This window comes from Mesoplodon bidens (genome assembly GCF_964165515.1).
Source record: "Mesoplodon bidens genome assembly, chromosome: 4".
Lineage (NCBI taxonomy): Eukaryota > Metazoa > Chordata > Mammalia > Artiodactyla > Ziphiidae > Mesoplodon > Mesoplodon bidens.
Genome location: NC_138160.1, coordinates 161284378 through 161304591, shown reverse-complemented (window position 1 = coordinate 161304591; position 20214 = coordinate 161284378). Strand labels below are relative to the sequence as shown.

General features: G+C 48.7%; 1 protein-coding gene across 2 annotated transcripts in view; it reads left to right on the top strand.

Moving 5' to 3' along the window:
- Positions 1–20214, top strand: part of KCNIP1 (potassium voltage-gated channel interacting protein 1) — a gene marked incomplete at both ends in the record, with an annotated part of 348648 nt that overhangs the window by 31604 nt on the left and 296830 nt on the right. The window lies entirely within an intron of this gene.

Genomic DNA, 20214 nt, shown 5'->3' with positions numbered 1-20214 from the left:
GAGGGTTAGAGATGGTGGAGATTTGGGGCAGGGGAAAAGAAACTCACCTTTTTTTTTTTTTTTTTTTGTGGTACGCGGGCCTCTCACTGTTGTGGCCTCTCCCATTGCGGAGCACAGGCTCCGGACGTGCAGGCTCAGTGGCCATGGCTCACGGGCCCAGCCGCTCCGCGGCATGTGGGATCCTCCCGGACCGGGGCACGAACCCGTGTCCCCTGCATCAGCAGGCGGAATCTCAACCACTGTGCCACCAGGGAAGCCCGAAACTCACCTTTTAAAGACCAACCAAGCAGAAGCTGGGAGCAGTGAGAGATTGACCGCTGCTTCCAGCCAACCATGTCCAGGAATAGCCTTCTTGGCCCTATGGCCTCCCAGAGACTGTCAAACTGTACATTTTGGGCTCATGGGCAGAGACTTGTTCCCATCAATAGGAAACACAAGCAGCAGCGTTTGCAGGCAAAACCATGCTTCCCTCCGCTTCTTCATCCTTAAAGTGGTTCTTGTAAGGATTAAAAAGCAGCGACCAAAACAAACCCTGTGTATTGGGCCTCCCCTAAGTATCAGGCATGATGCGGGTAGTTAGCATGTCTCTGCCCCACGCTTTACTCGATGGTCAGTTGAAGAAACTGAATCTGAGGCTCAGAGGCCTTAAGTTACTGATCCACAGTTACCCTGCTCTAAGGGCAGGAGCCAGATTCAAAGCTGGCCCTTCCAGATTGCAGAGCCGGGGCTCTGTCTGCTGAGCCTGGTGTTTCTCTAAAATATAAAAGCTCAGCTCGGTTATACAGACACCGGCCAGCTGAGGTTCTGGCGGTCCCCTGAGTGCCCCCAGCTCCTGCGGAGGCGAGCACAGCCCAGCCATTCTGCTGAACGTGTTCTAACCCTTCCCTCGCTCCTGCCTCGGCTGCTATGAGACAGCCAGCCCAGCAGGCCATGAAATGAGAGCGCTACATACCCTCCAGCACTTAGCTCCCTTCCCCTGCCCCTTTCCTAATTGAATCCTATTAACAGTAGAGTACATCGTCTACATAACGGGCATCATAGCAAAGGGGGTCTCTTAAGACCTCAGACCTTACAGATACTGCATTGTCAATGAAGGCCATAGGGCCTGGAATGCATCCCCTAGGAATGATTTTCCAAGATGGTCCTTGCCCGCACCGCCCCCTCCCGGGAGCCAGAAAATTCCTGCCCATGAACTCATGCAAAAATGCCGGTCCTTCCTTCTGCTCCCCTGGGGGAGAGACACACACTACAACAGATGGCCTTTCATATGACTAAAGGGCTACATTTAACCAACTAAATGAGGTATTAAGGGTTATACATTTGGAATTTATAAACGAACACTAGCATTCTTCCCAAGGTACTTTCCCCCCTGGAAGATAGGAACGGGCAGGGAAGGAGGGTGCGATCCTTCTGCTGCATCCACGCTAACCCCTGCCAAAAGGCTTGGACACCCTCGCTCTTCACGGTATGTGGGTGGAAACCCTGTCCCTGGTTGGCTGTGGGGTTTGTGTGGGACAGATGATTGTACGTGGAAGGCAAGGAAATAATGATGCTACAGCAGTGAAGACTGGTACTTTGCACTGGCACAAAGGCTAAGAGATTACAAAACCACTTCCCCAACTTCAACCTTCCAACAACCTCATAAGGTGATAAGCACGGCAGGCTCACAGTAATCCATTCATGTAGAGAATTTTCTACCCATTTTATAGAGGGGGCTCACTGAGGTTCAAAGATGTTAAATACACTGCCCAAGGCAGGTTACTTTGCCTCTCTGTGCTTCAGTTTGTCCATCTCTAGAATGGAGATACGTATAGGTAGCCCCTCAGTGTTTTTTGAGGAATAAGAGATCATCTGAGCTACCTGACACATAATGTGGCAGATTGCATTTTCCCAGGATGGCTACACCAACACACATCCCATCCCATGTGTTCTTCTTTCATTGTGACATCGACATTCCTCCATCAAGAGGGGGCATCTTTGTCCCCTCCCCCTCAGCCTGGCAGAGCATTGTCACTGTCTTGCGGATCGAATGTGGCAGAAGTGACACTGTGATTCCCAAGGCTAAGTCGTACAGTTTTCACTGGGCACTCTCTCACTGGGCACTCTCTCGCCGGACACTGTCCTTGGAGCCAGCCACCGTATTGTGAAGAAGCCAAGAGGCCCCATGTAGGTGTTCCACCTGACAGCCCCAGCTCAGTTCTCAGTCAGCAAACAGCACCTCCCAGGTATATAAGTGAAGGAGCCTGCAGATGACTCCAGCCCCCAGCCTTCAATTCCCCCAGCTGAGGCCTCACATCAGCCACCATTCTGCACCCTCTATGAATTCCCCATCCACAAAACACATGAGCAAATTAAATGGTTGTTTTATGCCCCTATGTTCTGGGGGGGATTTGGTATGCAGCCATAGTAACGGGAACACGTTGCAAGCGATTTGGAAGGGGAACTGTTATTGTTGCTGATGACGGTAGTAGTACAGAACCAGGATTACAATGCCTGAGATTGCTGTACGACATGTGATGCGGGAGCTTTAGAAATGCTCTGTGTAGTCTTCTATCAGGTTGTTCACTGCTGCACAAAAGGAGTTGAAGGGTAGTGATATAAGAGGGCATTTTCATTTATCAAGCATCTACTGTGTGCCAGGGTGTGATCCATATATGTATGCAAATACACATACACATGCATATGTGTATGCATACACATATACACACAAACACACATATGCATACACATGTGTATAATATGCGCATGCATACATATGTGTGCACACATACACTGGTACGTGTGTACACATATACTTACATGTGCATTCACACGCATGCACACATACACACATATGCATAAACAGAATGCAAACACATCCATGTGTATATACACACATATCCATATGTACATATATATGCACGTGTGCATTGTGTGCATACACATGTGCATATACTATGCAATACACATATGCACATATATACATATCCACATGCATACACACATATGCATATACAAACACATATATGTATGCACATGCAGATAGACATAGACACACGCACACATACATATGCACATGTATGCATACACATACACAAATACATACACACATACGTTCCTCTGGGCAATCCTCGCAAGAGGTCTTCTTGTTTCTGTTATTTGCCCAAGGTCACTCCCCTGGCATGTGATGTGATGGAGCCGGATGTGCACCTGTGCTTGCTGGCTCCACAGCCCATCCTTGTCCCTCCATGACTCCCCCAGGATGCTGTTTTCAAGAGGACCAACATTTCTTTATGACGTCTGCTTCAGCTGCTTTACAAACCCCTTCTACTCGGTCTATAGCCCTTTCTGGATTGTGTATCCACTTACTTATGTAAACTTTTTGAATCAACATCTATTCTGTGACGCCACTTGGGATAGGAAGTCCCATAAATCAAACTGGCAACCCGTGTCCTGAGCCCCTGCTGAGGGTGTGTCACTGGCTGAGTGCTGCCGGGGGGAGGGTGTGAGTAGCTCTCAGCCCGAGATAAGCCATTTGCTCACAGACATTTGAGGGCCTGCTGTGCAGAGGCTGTGAATCTGTCACTGTGCTGACCTGTGGGTCAGATGTGGCCCCTTCCCCGCAGGGGAGCAAGGATGGATTTTTAACGCTGAGAAAAGTCACAACAGAAAAGATAAAATGACATGTTTTAAGGGAGAGAGAGTAATGAGGAGCAGAATAAATCACAACAAAAGATTTTTCAATAGAGTTGAGAAGACAAAGTATCAGTACAAAAACAAGACAATGAAATGCCAATATTCGAATCAAATGACAAGGCGAGCCCTGCCGGGGAGCAGGACAAGCTCTCTCCCTGTGAGCGAGGGGCTATCTCGCTCCTTTTTCCTGACTCTTCTAGACACTTTTTCCCCTCGTTGCATTTTTCTTACTTAACAACAAGGCATTTTAGCCTGCTGTATTGTAAACATAATTGTAAGCAGCTTGAAGTCCTCTTTGAAGTAAGGAGGAACATAAGTCAAGAGCCCTGCAGTCCATCTGTGTAGTAAGGTGGGAATTTTTTTTTTTAATGCCTTTTCCTTTCTGCAAAATCATCTAAGCTCACTGTGGAAAAGGTGGACGACAGAGAAGGGCAGGAGGAAGATGAAGGCACAGTGATAACCACGCCACGCCATTCAGAGGGAGTTGCTGGTGAGGGGAGGGGGCATGCATCCTTCCAGACACTCATAAAAGGGTGCAGGTGCTCTCCCTCCAGAGAGTATGCCCCCTCTGGCCCCAGCTGCTAGTGAGCTCTTCCCTTCCAGCGGGACTCATTCCTGGGGTCCTCACCTCACCTCCTGTGCCCTTAGCCACCCCCTCAGCTACTGGGCCAGGTCAGTGCTCTGATTTAACATGCTCAGAGCACTGCGTGCACCACCTCCACGGCACTTCCCTTCTGTAATTTTACATTTATTCGCGTGCATTCTCCATTAACAGATCACCCATGGGGATGTAAGCTTCCTGAGATCTGGAGCAAGAGCTGTTCCTGCTCACTGCCACATCTCTAACACCCAAAGGAATCAATAGAGAATCTTGGGGGTTTGCTGTTGTTTGTTGTTTGGCTTGGAAAAAAAAATCTCTTACTTGAAAAATTTTGTTTATCCTCTTAACCATGTTTTTAGTGGATGGTTCAGTGGAGGAACTAATTCTCATGGTTGTGCAACTGATCTCTAGAACATTTTCATCTTGCAAAATTGAAACGTGGTACCCATTGAACAACTGCCCGCTTTCGGCTTCCCCCAGGCCCTGGCAAACATCATTCTGCATTCTGTTTCTATGAATCTGACTCCTTTAGATACCTCATATAAAGAGAATCATACAGTCATTGTCCTTCTGTGTCTGGCTTATTTCATTTAGCATAATGTCCTCAAGTTTCTTCCATACTGTAGCATTTGCCCAGGGGGGAAAAAAATCTTGCTTTTTACTATAACACAATATTATAATCATTTTCCCATCCCATAAGACTTTTTTTTTTTTTTTTTTTTTTTTTTTAGCCGTACGCGGGCCTCTCACTGTTGTGGCCTCTCCCGTTGTGGAGCACAGGCTCCGGACGTGCAGGCTCAGCGGCCATGGCTCACGGACCCAGCCGCTCGGCGGCATGTGGGATCCTCCCGGACCGGGGCACGAACCCGTGTCCCCTGCATCGGCAGGCGGACTCTCAACCACTGCGCCACCAGGGAAGCCCCCATAAGACATGTTCTAAAGGTTGTATGATATTCCATTTTATGGGTAAACCATAATATATTTGATCATGCCATTGTGGGATATTTAAGAATGGTGCTCGGGCTTCCCTGGTGGAAGGAGTGCTGCTTTGCCTCCAAGGGCAAAGATGAGTGAGATTTTCAGCAGCCACCTGGATGCAAGCCTTCCTGCAGGGCCTCCCAGCTTCCCGTGGCTCCTCTTCCTTTCCGGTTGGCCAGGCCGGGAGCTGGAATGAAGCACCGGCTGGGCAGGCCCTTCCTTGGACTACAGTGTTAGCTCTGTGGCCGGTGGCTGAGGGTCAGCCTTGTGGTGCACACCAACTGACTCAGGCCCCTGCAATCTCTTACCTCTTGTCTGTCAGGATAGTGTGTCTCCTGGACCAGTGACATGAACCACCTACACCCTGAGCGGGAGAGCAGGGGGGACTGCCAATAACCTCCCATACCAACCGGCTCTGCCAACCCCTCCCACGTGCATATGAGGCCCCTGCTCATCCATGATTCCAAGTGATCCTCATGGAAACCCCACGCGCTTAGCAACACTGAGGTTGGTCCCACATCCAGATGGAGTCTCGGGGCTCAAAGTGCCCCCACCTCCCGTGGGGGGAAGTTGCTGGGTTCTGAAGGTGTGCCTGGTGGTCTGAGGGTCGCACCACAGACCAGCTAAGAGACGCAGAACCCGTACGTGATGGCATGTTGCTAATGGGGGCCCAGCAGGCCCTGTGGTTAAGGACCCCAGGCTGGATCTCTTTCTCTATCACGTTGTGTGATGAGAGAGATGGATTTACAGGTGTTTCCCCACAACTAAGGAGGGAGCAGTTGATGTAAAGGAGAGGAACATTTATAGATCTAAGGAAGGGCAGGAATTTAGAAAGAAAGATAAAGGTAATAACTGTGCTGACTGGCACTTTAATTTTTCTCCTATTAATGAGGGTAACCAAAAAAAAAAAAAATTCTTTTTAAAACATACCATGGGGCTTCCCTGGTGGCGCAGTGGTTGAGAGTCCGCCTGCCGATGCAGGGGACACGGGTTCGTGTCCCGGTCCAGGAAGATCCCACGTGCTGCGGAGCGGCTGGGCCCATGAGCCATGGCCGCTGAGCCTGTGCGTCCGGAGCCTGTGCTCCACAACGGGAGAGGCCACAGCAGTGAGAGGCCCGCGTATGGCTAAAAAAAAAAAAAAAAGTCTTATGGGATGGGAAAATGATTATAATATTGTGTTATAGTAAAAAGCAAGATCTTTTCCCCCCTGGGCAAATGCTACCACACACACACAAAAAAAACATACCATGGAAAGAAAGAGGTTAAACAATCATCCACAATCCCACTCCTCGATCACAGCAACTATCGTTAGGTTTGTGAGTTCTCTTCTAGGTTGCTTCCTGCCCCCCGCCCGGCCTTTTTTCTCTTGTAATGCATCTTTTTCAAAGCTCTTTCCCACACTCTGATTTTCTGTACCCAGTGTGGGAGGTTGGACAGGTAACATCGTCTCCTTTGAACAGGTGGAAAAGGGAGGTCCAGGGAGGTGGCAAGGCCCCCAGCTAACATGTGAAGGAGCCAGACTTCACCTGTCCAACTCCAGGGCCGGGACGAATGCCCTTTAATAATAATAGTCTGCTGCAGCCCAGGCACTTGGCATTCACTTTCCTATATGATCCTCACAACAACTGTGCAATAGGTACTGTTGTCATTCCCATTTTACAGATGATAAAACTGAGGCTTAGTGCTGGAAAATAACTTGCCCAAGGTCACACAGTTAGGATGTCTGTAGCAGGGATTTGGACAGGGCGTGGCCTGTCTCCAGAGCCCATGGTCTTAAACCTATGCCCACCATGTCTGCCTGCACGGTGAGACTCATACGTCCTCTCCTGGTCTTCGGCGTCCTGCACGACCTGGCTTTTGTTCAGCTTTTCCCTTATCGCTCCCTGCTTCCCACCAGGCCCCTCCGCTCCCACTAAACTGAAATGCTCTCAGTTCCTCCAGTGCTCCGCGCTCTACCCCAACATCTAGGCTACTATTGCTAATAATGTGCACCTCCCCCCACCCTTCAGGTGGCTTAAAAGCTACCTCCTCCAGGAAGCCGTCTCTGACCACTTCCCAGACAGGAGGGGCACCCTCCTCTGGGCTCTCACAGAGGCCGCATTTCCCCTGCCACAGCACCTGGCCTGGGCTGAAACTGCTGGCTGCGCTGTCTCCATAACAGACTGTGAGGTGTGGAGTCTTGCTCCCTGGACTGTCTTCAGCATTTAGCCAGATGCTGTGGGGAAAGCCTGTCCTGAGAATGTCCTCTTCTTCCCCCTTCATGATGGGGTGCTAGGTGGGACCCGGTCCTGAGGGCAGGATGCAGCCCTTTAATGGTCTCCAGCACCCATCCTTCTTTGCCTTCTCTCTTCCCCTCAGCCTCTCCTGTCCTCTCAATTACAGGCTGCCCCTGCCCCCACCATGTCCCTTTGGCTTCCCCAGGTCTGAAGCAGCTTTCTCCTCCAACCAATGGTTTACAAAGATTTTTCTGAGGAGCACCAGTCCTGCATAAGATGGTTCCTTGGTCCAAAGTTTTGGGAAGCCCTGCCTAAAAACTGATTTCTTTGATATCCACCTATTAATGCTTTGGAAATCAGCACCTGTTTCATTTGATACATATGAAATGTGAAAATGTTTATTTCCTGGGAAAGTTATTATGAAATAAATGGGGCATCTTACAACCAATGGCATCTTGTAATGAAGGAAATGCGGTATGGAAGGTGTCAGGCAGGTTAGGAGAGTAAAGGTCCTGACAAGTCCTGCAGCAGAGAAGCAAAATTAACAGTGCTGAGCCCAATGCTTCACAAATGAACTCTAACTCCTGAATATTTTTTAAAAGACATAGTAACACTCCAACAAACTACATTTCTAGAAAATGCACTTTGGAAAGCATTCCCCACAATATTTATCATTTATGGAGCATATTTTAGGATCCACCTTGTGTTGTTTCTCTGATCGTTTCACATTTGCTAATCTTACCTTCTTGCCTAGACCACATGCTTCCTGAGGGCAGGGCAAGCTTCATAGAAATCACTGATACATCGGAAAAGTGAGGCCCCAGAATTGCACTGCTGCTCAGAATACGGCCTCATCCTCCGCAGGGTAGTGAGAGTGACCTTCACCAGGAAGGAAGTAGACCTTCAAAGGTGAGGGCCTTGTTGAATCACGTCTTGTTTGGCTGCTTGACTTAAGGCAAGTTCCTTAATCATTCTGAGCCTCAGTTTTCCCATCTGTAAACTGGAAGAATAACAGTTTCTAGCTTCCAGGATAGATTAGGGGAGATAAATATGGGTAGAACCCTTGGAACCACTCAAGAGTAAGAGCTCCTATCAAGAGATAAGAGCTCTGATGCTAGCTGTTGCTGTCATTTTGTTGTTATTGTCATCATGAAATCCCCCAGTAGTCAGTGGTGGACGGTATTAATTGGAGGAGGAAATTGTTAGATGAAAGAGGGTCACTGGATAACAGAAGGAGATTAGAATTACTGGCCGGCAGACAGCTGCTTATGGAAGGGTCACTGGCTGGAGGTGACTCTTTGAATAGGCCGCCACTGCAGGGAGAGAGTCACTGGCTGTGAGCTCACTCATTATTCCTCAGGGCATCTGCAGGGCTCAGCCAGACCCTCATCTGTAATCTGCTCTTGCCCAAAGCTGACCGAATGAGCTCTTTGTCATGTAACACAACAGGAGCAAGGGTGTGAGCCGAATTATTCTGCGCCCAAACTCCTAGAGTAGAAGAGGCCCTGGCAGCACTACATTTGTCCCTAGTGGTGACCCCAGGAACTGCAATGTGGACCAGTCAAGGAAAAAGTGGTAAAATTCCAAATGTTTCATTTTGGTTTGGTCTGGTTTGGTAGTTCTTACTGGGGCAAAGGAAAAATTGTATTTTCAATGCCCCATGGCTTCTTGAAGAAAGCATTCACCGCTGTCACCGCAGCCCTTGTCAAAAAGTCTCCACTGAAAAGAAACAAGAGAACAGAGAGAGAGAGAAGCAGAGTGAAGCTTCGTTCAGCCTGTAGGTCTCTGTGTGTGAGAAACCTAAATAGAAATGAAGGCATTAGGGGGAGAGTCTGGCTGCTCTGAAGCATTTCACTCCTGGAGCAGCTGGGCTCTGGAAGGCGGGCGAGCCTGGCCTCACTAACAGCGCACACTGCCCTGGGCGCATAGGTGAGGGCCTGCGGGCCTGGGGAGCGGGGGCACAAGGGGTGGCTGGTGAGGCAGGTAGGTGTGGAGGTGTGAGCTGCCCGCATAGCTGAAGAGCTGGAGGAGCAGAGTGGGGGTAGACTCTGTTCCAGGCGGCCAGCGATCACAGCTGCTCATCTTCAGACTCAGCGGTGTTACTAACGCACCCAGCTCACCCAGGCATTGAGAAGCAGGACGGAAACTCTGGTCCGTCTGGTGCTCAAGACCATGCCTTTCCATTTCCACTGTGTCGTCTGCTGGAGTTGACATCTCAAACCGGACGGCATCATTCAGTGGCCTCCTTGGCAGGGAACAGGCTCCTAGCCTACACTAATCCATATGGAGACTCTCCGAGGACCTGCCTTCAGGATCTTGAGACCCCAAAGAGTCGCCCTCAGGATTTAGAACCTGGGTTCTCGAGGTGTGCATGAACTTGCCTGCCCCGTTGCTCTTAGCAAACCTACAAGAATGCGTCAGTCTCCGTCCCCTGATTTGCTCACGTCTCCAGTGACGCAGGAGCAAAAGAGCCCTGAGCAAGCTCGGCAGAGGCAGGGTTGTACAGGAGTTGTGCACACAGAATCTGGAGCCAGTGTGGGTTCAGATCCCCCCTCTGCCACCGGGGCCACCATGCAGGGTTGGGTAGGTTATGACCAGAGCAAGGGCTCCCGGCCAAGAGAGCGCCGACGCCCAGTGCTCCTGTGGCCACGCTGTGGTCCCCGGGCCTCTACCCAAAGAACAGGGGGTCTTACATCAGTTCCAGAAAAGACCCACGTGCACCAGCCATGACCATCTGCTGCTGGGAGCGAGGTTATTTGGCTGAGTTGTGCTCCCTCGTTGTGCCTCAATATCTTCATCTGAAAAATGGAAAAAATAATATATTTCTCAGATGTGTTGTTGTGAGGCGTCAAGGGCTGGATGCCCAGAAAGCATTGAGAACAGTGTCTAAAGTGTAGGACATGCTCAAAGAGCGTGGTAAGTATCTGAAGGATTAGCCATTGTACCTGACCAGCATTTTTAAAGGATAGTTTTGCTGGTGGCTAACTTTGAACCCACAGTATTACATTTTTTATTCTAATCTCCAAGGTAACCATCAGAATCCCAGAGAAACCATCAGCAGGCCCATGAACCCCACCAGCCAGCCTGCCTTGTCAGCCTGCCCTGTGCAGGTCGGCCGAGTCCTTCACACAGGGCACCACCGGCAACACAGGGGCACCTACGTGTCCTTCCTACACCCTGAGGTGGAAACGGAAAGCTGGCTTTTTTTTTTTTTTTTTTTAAGCTCATCTTCTGTTTTGGACCAATTAAAAGAAAGGCATTTTAATAGCCCTGTGGAAAGGGAACTGACGTTGTTTCCCCAGGCTGCTCGCTGAGCCCAGAGATCTGGGAGGGATTAATAAAGATGCTGTAAATGCAACAGTGGCCCATATGTCTGAGGGCAAAGTGCTCTGGTTTGGGAGGAAGGGAGAAAATTAAATTAAAATGGGAAAATATACGTTATTCAAATGAGGATAGGAAGGAAGAACCCAATGGAGTCTAAAGGAATCTGAGGAAATCTGTCAGCAGGATGTTGAGGTTAGCTCAGCACTGCTGCACAAAGACGTCTGACAGGTGGTGAACTGGGGCCCCAAACAGAGTCAACTCTTGAGTTTGGTCTCATTCCTCTTACCGATGTCCTATCCATGGGCTTTTAGTGATGTGGTCCAGGGATGACAGATAGTTGTATTTATCAGACTTTCTCTCAAGGCAATGTACACGGTCACCCACCCAGCAAATGTTAATGAGGCATCTTCTCTGTCCCTGACCTCGATAAGCACTGGTGACTCAGGGGTGAGCAGAGCCAGCTCCGGGCCACCCTCAGGGAGCACTCAGACTCGCCATGTGGCCAGTGAGAGGATGAGACTGATTTCCTGTGCCCTCCGTGGGCCACGGTGCTGGCTCTGGGCAGCATTTGCTCACTTCTTCTCCCAACATCACCCTCCACCCCTGCCAGGAGGCAGAGGTGATTATGATGCCTATTTTACAGATGAGGCAGCTGAGGTGCAAAGAGGTGAGGGATCCGCCACACAGCCAGTTGTGGCAGAGCAAGGGTTAGAACCCAGGGGGGTTCTGACTTTGAAGACTAAGTTCTCACCCAACTTGCAGGCAGCTGTTCTGATAGAAGAGAGCAGAGGAGGAATATCTGTCTGTCTGCCTGTCTGTCTGTGTCTGTGTGTCTATGTACACGTGTGCATGTGTGTATGGCAATGGTTCTGAGTCTACCTGAGATAAGCATTCCTGGGAGACTTCCTGGAGGAGGTGAGGTCTAGTGGAGTCCTAAAGGAAAGGTCTTGAGTGCCAGGCTAGGCGATTTAGATTTTATCAAGTGTTTTTTGAGCAGAGGTGAGGCATGATCATATCCTCAACAAACCGATATTTAATTAGCAAGTACTATGTGCCAGATAATCTATTAGACACAGAGAGGGTTGCAGAAATCTAAAATGAGATGTAGTCCCTGCCCTCTCTTAGTTTCAGTCTAGCTGGAGAGATGAAACACTGAAATATTAAAAAAAAAAAAAAGGGATTAGTGACAGTGTTGATAAACTCATGCCAAGTGCCAAAGAGCAGGCAGAGACCAAGTGCTGAGGGAGGTCAGAGGGGGCAGCTGACTGGGCTCTGGGCCGATTAAGGAGCCTCCACATGTAGGTGGAATCCCAGAAGGGTTAGAGGAGTTTGGAGGGAGAGATGGGAATGACACCAGAGCCAGGGCCCAGCTTTTCCCATTTTGGGGTCCCGGGCGCTTAGGAGACAGTCTGCCTCTAGCAGGTGCTGATAAGTGCTTGTTGAATGAATCAGTGTTGTGTCCACTGAAAATAAAGGGTATGTGGCTGAGAAGTAAGGTGTGACTCTATCAGGGACAGAAGGCCACTGAGCCTCTAACTGCCCACCAAGTGCAGTTTAACTAACCTGTGACCCTACCCATCAGATTAACATCCTTCAGTTTTCAATTTTTCGGTTTTTCCAGGGCCAGACACACATGAGGCCCTCAGGCAATGTGTGCTGAAGAGGTGAGTAGGCTCTGTGCCAGGAGCAGCAGGAAATGTGGGAGAAGTCTGTGGGGGCAGATGGAGGAAGCCTGGAATGCCGGGGCTTTCCTGTGAGCAAGTGGTAGCCACCGAAGTCTCCGAACATTCAAGAAGCGGAAGGTAAAAAATCAGGGGAAGATTCCTCTGGCTCTAAGCAAAATGCACTGAGTGGTGGAAAGGAAAGGGGGAAATGCTGTGAGAGAGGGCTTCAGAAAGTGACTGCTACCACTGAAACTCTGCAAACCCTTTGATCCAGAAATCTGATTTCCGGACATTTGTCCCAAGATCACTGAACAAGCCTGGAAGAAAGCAGTTTCCGGAGATCTTTGCTGTGGAGGACAGAGAACATTGGCATGTAGCGCCCTCTAGGGGTGCAGTGGGCAAGCTGGCGTCCGCAACAGTCTCCTTGTTTTTTCTCTTCCCCTCTCGCCTCAGGGCCTGTGCACCAGCTGTTCCCTTTGCCTGGAATGCTTTTCCCACATCTAGTGATGTAACTCCCTCCTTCCCATCTCTGCTCAAACACCCCTTTCTCAGTGACACCATCCCTGACCAACCTATTCTATTTTCCTCCAACCCATAATACCTGCCACCCTATGCCCCCTGCTTTGTTTTCCTCCCATCACCTATTGCCATCTGACATACTCTGTATTTTATTTATTTTCTCTGTCGCCACCATCCCCTACTCACATGCCCACTAGCATGTAAAATGCACCAAGTGGAATTGTTATCTCTTTGGCCCACTGCTCTCCCCCAGTGCAGAACAGCACCTGGCACAGAGTAAGTGCTCAATAAAGATTTGTGAATGAATGAAGGAATGATGGGTAGGTAGATATGTGAGTGTGCGGCTTACACATGAGTTCACCTTGGACACCAGAGAGGGGGCCAGGGCAACACCTTGCTACTTCAGGGCTGCAGGGTCACAGCAGAGGGAGGCTGACCCGGGTATCTCAGGGCCCTACGGGCGGGGGGTCAGAAGGCAGAGTTGTGACGGACACTTTCAAACTAATCAGGCCTGACGGGCACCCAATGGGTCATTTCCTCTCATAATGAAACCTTTCTAAACGTAGCCACATGCAATTAAAATGTGACAGCATTTACTGCAGCTGTGTTGTGCTACAGAAGACTTCCTGGCTCTAAGTCAGAAGAGATGGACTCACATCCCAAATACCTGCCCATGTCTCTCTCCTGGGCAAGGCCCTTCACTTCTCTGAACCTCAGTCTTCTCCTCTGTGAAAGGGGGATAACACTAGGAGCTATGTTTCAGGGTGTCGTGAAGATCGAGGAATTAACCGAAATGAGGGATTTTTATAGACTTGAAAAGCACCACACAAATATAACCCGACCGTATGTGATTATTATATGAATGAGGCCAGGTTGTACCATAATTAATTTATGAGTGAGGGTGTGTCTGAGGCCAGTGAGGTTGAGGCGAGAGTGGTGTGCGGGACAGACAGCGGACGCTTCCTGGACTTCCGCTACTCAACCTCAGTCCAGAATTACCAATGCGAGTGGTCTTTCTGTAGCCTCATTTTCTTTGCCTTCGGGGTCTGCGTGCACGCAGAGATCTGAGCTGTTTCAGAGTTTCCTGGGGGAGTAAAACCTCTTGATGTTTTGTTTTCCTTTATTTTGTTTTGTACTTATGCCTGGGAAACGATGAGGAAGAGATAGAAGGAAGGAGATGGGGCTGAGGGACTGAGCCCCTTTAAAGGGAATAATTTATTTAAAGCACGAGGACGGTGACAGTTTGAGATAGGCAAAGGACGGTGAAGAGGCAGGACAGTGGTCTACAGAAGGAAGTTTCTAGCCCTACTTGGGTGGCTTTGGGCCATGAGACCCATCCTGTGCAGGAGCCGGGAACTGGTCCTGAAAAGGGGTGGGGAGGTTGGGAGGGGGTCTCCACATCACTCAGGGTCTAGTCCTAGGGCCCGACTCATTCCTCATGTCTGGTCTGCCCTCAGCTCCAGGACTCCCAGTCCTGCCTTGCCCAGCTCTTTGGATGTGACTTTGTAAACAGAAATATATAAAAATGGTCTGGCTGTGCCCTTGAGCTCCTTGGTCCAGCCTCCCCCTGGGACCTGCCCTCACAGTAAGAAGGAGTCAAAAGCCATCAACCAATTCAGAGCCAGTCACCTCTCTCTCTTGTGGGAAAACCAACAAACCGCAACATTTATGCGTCCGGAATGTTCCCCTAATCTTGTCTAATGTATCCGCAGCCATTCTTGAGCTGAGGTTTTATAAAGACAGTTGCACAAGTTGAGGATGGGGACTAAAGAGTCTAATGCGAAGAAGAGCCAGAAGGCAAAAAGGCTTCATCCTCGTGGTAACTAAGATCTGCTGGCTCCAAGTGCCTGGAGCTCTGCACTGGGAAGAACTGTGAGGTTGGGTCTGGAATTCTGCTCATCCAGTCAAGAGTGCTGCAATCAATTAGCAATGTCTGCCCGAGGCATGGGTGGGGGGACTGAGGTGTTTATGTCCTCTATAATAGACCCTCCTTATATCTCCCAATCTATTGTGAGGCCTGCAATCAACCTAATGACAGTTTTCCCCCAAAGAGTCCATATTCAATATTAAATGTAGATGTTGGTTATTGGATGGATCCAGGTTTCAAACTTAAAAACACAAAATGTGTGTGTGTGTTTGAAAGAAGAAAAGTATTATTTGCTATCCCTTCTGTACGAAAATTGCCTTGAGCATTTCAACCAGAAATTCAATGAGCATTCTTTTTTTTTTTTTTTTTTGCGGTACGCGGGCCTCTCACTGTTGTGGCCTCTCCCGTTGCGGAGCACAGGCTCTGGACGCACAGGCTCAGCGGCCATGGCTCACGGGCCCAGCCGCTCCGCGGCATGTGGGATCTTCCCGGACCGGGGCACGAACCCGTGTCCCCTGCATCTGGAGGCGGATTCTCAACCACTGCGCCACCAGGGAAGCCCCAATGAGCATTCTTTGGAGTATACATAAATATGTTGAATCTACCCATGCTTTCTCACTCTGGCTGTTTCTTGCTTCTGTATGCAGCAAAAACAGGAAGAGGTGGAAGTGGGGAGGAGTTTCTCCGATGCGTTGGTAAGGTCGCTAATGTCTGACACATAGTAGGTGCTCAGCAAATACCTGTAGAATGGATTTTGAATGATGAACTCAGTCTCCGTGTATTTTTCCATGATTCATAAATGTTGTCACTTTAGCTGAATTTCAGTGTAATATGTGATCTACTGTCATATTTTTTTCTCTGTGAGCAGACATGAAGCTTGTTAATTGGGATAACGCATGTGGACATCGGTTCGTTGTTTTTCTGAGTGAGGGGATGGACTGGAAAGATGGAGGGATTTTACGTTAATTATTCCACTTGTTTGTTCATTGTTTGTCTCTTTCTCATATTTCCCCTCAGAGGTTCCTCATCCTTGGATCCCTAATCCCATAGCCCAGGATTCTCAACCTCAACTCTATGACATTTGGGGCGAGATAATTCTTTGTCATGGGGGCCTATCCTGTGCCTTATGTGACGTTTAGCAGTATCACTCACCCCTACCTACTAGGTACCAGTAGCAACCATCCCAAGTCGTGACAACCAAAAGTGTCCCCAGACATTGCCAAACGGTCCCTGGGGGACAAAATTTCCCAGATCAAGAACTACTGCTTTAGCCTCTCCAGGAACATGGCTAATTTCTTCTTTTTTGAGCAATTTCAGCATTCATGTCAGCCTCTCAGAGAGCCTCTGACCACTTGGTCCAACCCCAGCCTCAGGGCTCAGCATCCTACCACCAGGTCTCGTTTCTCTGCAGAGCACCTGTGTCTCCCTGTAATTTCCTGGCATAGATGTTGTCTGCTGTTGTCTGCCTGTCCCCACTGGAATATGAGCTCCATCAGGGGCTTTTCTATTGACCGTCTCTCCATCCCAGGGCCCAGAAGTACCTAACACTTAGTAGGTTCTTGATAATCATGTTGGATGGATAAAGGCAAGGAGGAAGTAATCAAGGAAGGCTCACTTTGGAGGTGACACCTCTATGACATGAGGTTGTCATCCATGGGAAGTTTGAGGAACAGCATTCCAGACAGGGGGAACAGCCATTGCAAAGCTCTTAGGCCGGAATGGGTTTGGCATGTGGAAGGTTGCTAGAGAGGAGAGGTGGAGGGGATAGGAGGAGTTGGGCCAAGAGCTAAGAAACAGCCTGGGGCTTCCCTGGTGGCGCAGTGGTTGAGAGTCCGCCTGCCGATGCAGGGGACACGGGTTCGTGCCCCGGTCTGGGAAGATCCCACATGCCGTGGAGCGGCTGGGCCTGTGAGCCATGGCTGCTGAGCCTGTGTGTCCGGAGCCTGTGCTCCGCAATGGGAGAGGCCACAACAGTGAGAGGCCCGCGTACCGCAAAAAAAAAAAAAAAAAAAAGAAAAAGAAACAGCCTGATTAGTAGGCCCCCGGGAGGCCAGGATGAGAAGTGCAGACAACTAGCAACTTCTCTTCTCTCCCTATCCTCCATCCTCAGTATGGACAGGTTGGGGAGGATTCATAAATCTGGTCTTCAATTTTGAGACTAAAGTAAGAGCTGACATGGCCCCCAAGCCATATCTCACAATGAGAGAGAGTCCTTCTGTCCGAGAGGCTCAGATGCTTGGGCCACTCTGCTCTCAGCTGAATCTCAGTTGATTCTGCCCTGTCAGAGCTGCCTGCCCGGCTTTGTACTGCAATGTTGTGTCTGGGCTAGTATTGAAGGTCTTTAAGAAAAAAGCTGCATTTCTGCATTTAGTGGGCCACTCAGTATCTCCTGCATAAGAAGACTTTTGATGATAATAATAACAGCTAACTTTGTTAGGAATACTTACCAGGCCCCAGGCTCTATTCTAAATACGTCACTCAGTAAGCACTGAGGACTTCCCTGGTGGCTCAGTGGTTAAGAATCTGCCTCCCAATGCAGGGGACACGGGTTTGAGCCCTGGCCCGGGAAGATCCCACATGCCTCAGGACACCTAAGCCCATGCACCACAGCTACTGAACCTGTGCTCTAGAGCCCATGGGCCACAACTCCTGAGCCCGTGCGCCACAACTACTGAAGCCCACATGCCCTAGACCCTGTGCACTGTGACAAGAGAAGCCACCATAATGAGAAGCCCATGCACCCCAACGAAGTAGCCCCGCCTCGCCACAACTAGAGAAAAAGACTGCACGCAGGAAGGCCCAACACAGCCAAAAATAAACAAAATTTTAAAAATAATCATAATAATTCACTGAATCCTCACAGCAAACATGTAAGGATCATACTATCATCATCACCCCCATTTTACAGATGAGGAAACTGAGGCCCAAAGAGGTTAAGTAATTTGCCCAGATTCACTAAGGAGGCTAAACCAGGTTTGGCCAAAAAATCCACATTCTAACCTTTAAATTATATTCTCTTTTTAAAATTAATTCCAAAATATGTCACAACATCTTTTTAAATGAATATGCCTTTTGCCTCAGCAATGCCACTTCTAGGAACTGAGCCTAAGGAGGTATAAATATTTAGCTACAGAGATGCAGTATTGTTTAGAATATAGAACACAAACCACACCTTTATTAAAGGGGGTTATTTAGGTAAACTGTGGTGCCTCCATATAAAAGAAACGGTTCAAAATGACATCTATCCATATGTACCAACCTATAAAGACATCTACACTATATACTTTAACAGGAAAGTCCAGAAAAATTGCATTTTTGTAAAGAGCGATTTTGTCTGTGCAGTGGGACTCCTAATGATTTTTAATTTCTTCTTTTTGCTGGTCTATAGTTTCTAATTTTCCTACAATGAACATGTACTACATTTGTAATAAGAAAGAAACCCAATAAAAGTTATTGAATAAAGGAATAAACATCCAGAAAGCATTCTCTCCTGAGGAATTGGTGAACATCTTCCCTGACAATAAGGGCTGTGGTTGCTTTTCTGGAAACTTCATTTGTTTCCCAGGGTCTGTTTTCAGCCAATGGGGAGATGACGCAGGTGGTCAGAGTAGGGGAGAGCATGAGGTCGCCTGGACAGGTGGTCGCTTTCAAGGTGTCTGGTTCCACACACCCTTTTGTTTTCTGGGTTCCAGTGACCTCCCCTTCCCAGTGTAGGAGGTAAAGTTCTGCCGCTCTGGCCCAGGTCCTGAACTCTCCCTTGTGTTTTCTCTACACATCACTGACACCTTTGTCATTAGTCCTTTTGTGAATAAACCCTCCTCAAATTACTCAAATTTAGTGCAGCATGTTTCCTGTTGAGAACCTGGCTGATACTTTTACCCTATTTCACTCTTTCTTCCTGTCCTTAGTCCTCTCAATCTGATCTGTCCATCTTGACCTTGTCTCCTGACATCTGGTCTTGCCCACCAGACATCTTCATTTGGACAACATGGGAACTCAGAAAATTCATCCTGCATAACAGGACTTTTAAATCTATTCCCCAAATAAGTTCTCTCTTCCTTTCCATGAGCACCTCTCGACCCACTCCCAACCTCAAAAGCATCTCTGTCTGTCCCTCCTTCACATACTTTCAGTGTCCAAAGCTTATGAAATCAACTTCAGCTCTGTCTTTTCCAAACAACGCTTCACACCATTTCTCCAGCCCCCGCCGTCCTCCAGGCCTCCTGACGGGGCTGCCTTGCCGGCTGTCTCCTCTCCACCTCCTGCCTCGGTCTTTGGTCTGTGTTATGTGTGACTTCTGTCAAAGAGTCCTTAAAAGACAGCTCAGATCCTATCCACTCCCCTACTCAAAAAACAGTGCCAGTGAGACCAAGCCCAAACACCTCAACCTTCCATCCAGAGACTTCAAGAACACGTTTTCAGCCAGATGTCTCTCTCTCTCACATGCACACCCTCATTAACAATCTTTCCTGAGATCAAACCACTGAGTCTTTTTTTAAATGTTATGCAATATTTATTTTATGTTATGTGGTAAAATTTACTTTTTGGCATCCAGTTCTGTGAATTTTAGTAGATGTGTAACTTTGCATAACTATCTGCACAGTCAGGATACAAAACAATTCCATAACCCCAATAACGTCCTTCACACTATTGCTTCATTGTCACACCCTCTTCCCAACCTAAACCTCTAGCAACTACTAATCTGTTCTCCATCTCTATAGTTTTGTCTTTTCAAGAATGCCATATAGGGACTTCCCTGGTGGTGCAGTAGTTAAGAATCTGCCTGCCAATGCAGGGGACATGGGTTCGAGCCCTGGTCCGGGAAGATCCCACATGGCGCGGATCAACTAAGCCCATGTGCCTCAACTCCTGAGCCCACGTGACGCAGCTACTGATGCCCGCACGCTTTGGGGCCTGTGTGCCGCAGCTGCTGAGACCGTGTGCTGCAACTACGGAAGCCCACGCACCTAGAGCCCGTGTTCCGCAGCAAGAGAAGCCACCGCAATAAGAAGCCTGTGCATTGCAACGAAGAGTAGCCCCTCCCTGCTCCCCGCAACCAGAGAAAGCCTGCGTGCAGCAGCAAAGACCAAACACAGCCAAAAAAAAAAAAAAAGAAAAGAAAGAATGTCATATAAAGGAAATGATACAGTAATGTTTTGAAACTGGCTCTTTCACTTGGCAAAATGCTTTGAGATTTATCTGAGTTGTTGCATGTATAAATAGTGCAGTCCTTTTTATTTCTGAGCGGTATTCCATTGTGTGGATGGACCAATATTTGCTGAATCACTGAGCCTTTGCACAAAAAGGCAAAGCCTTTGCTCATGCTGGGTCCTCCGCTGGATCACTGCCCTCCACATTTCCAGGTGTCCC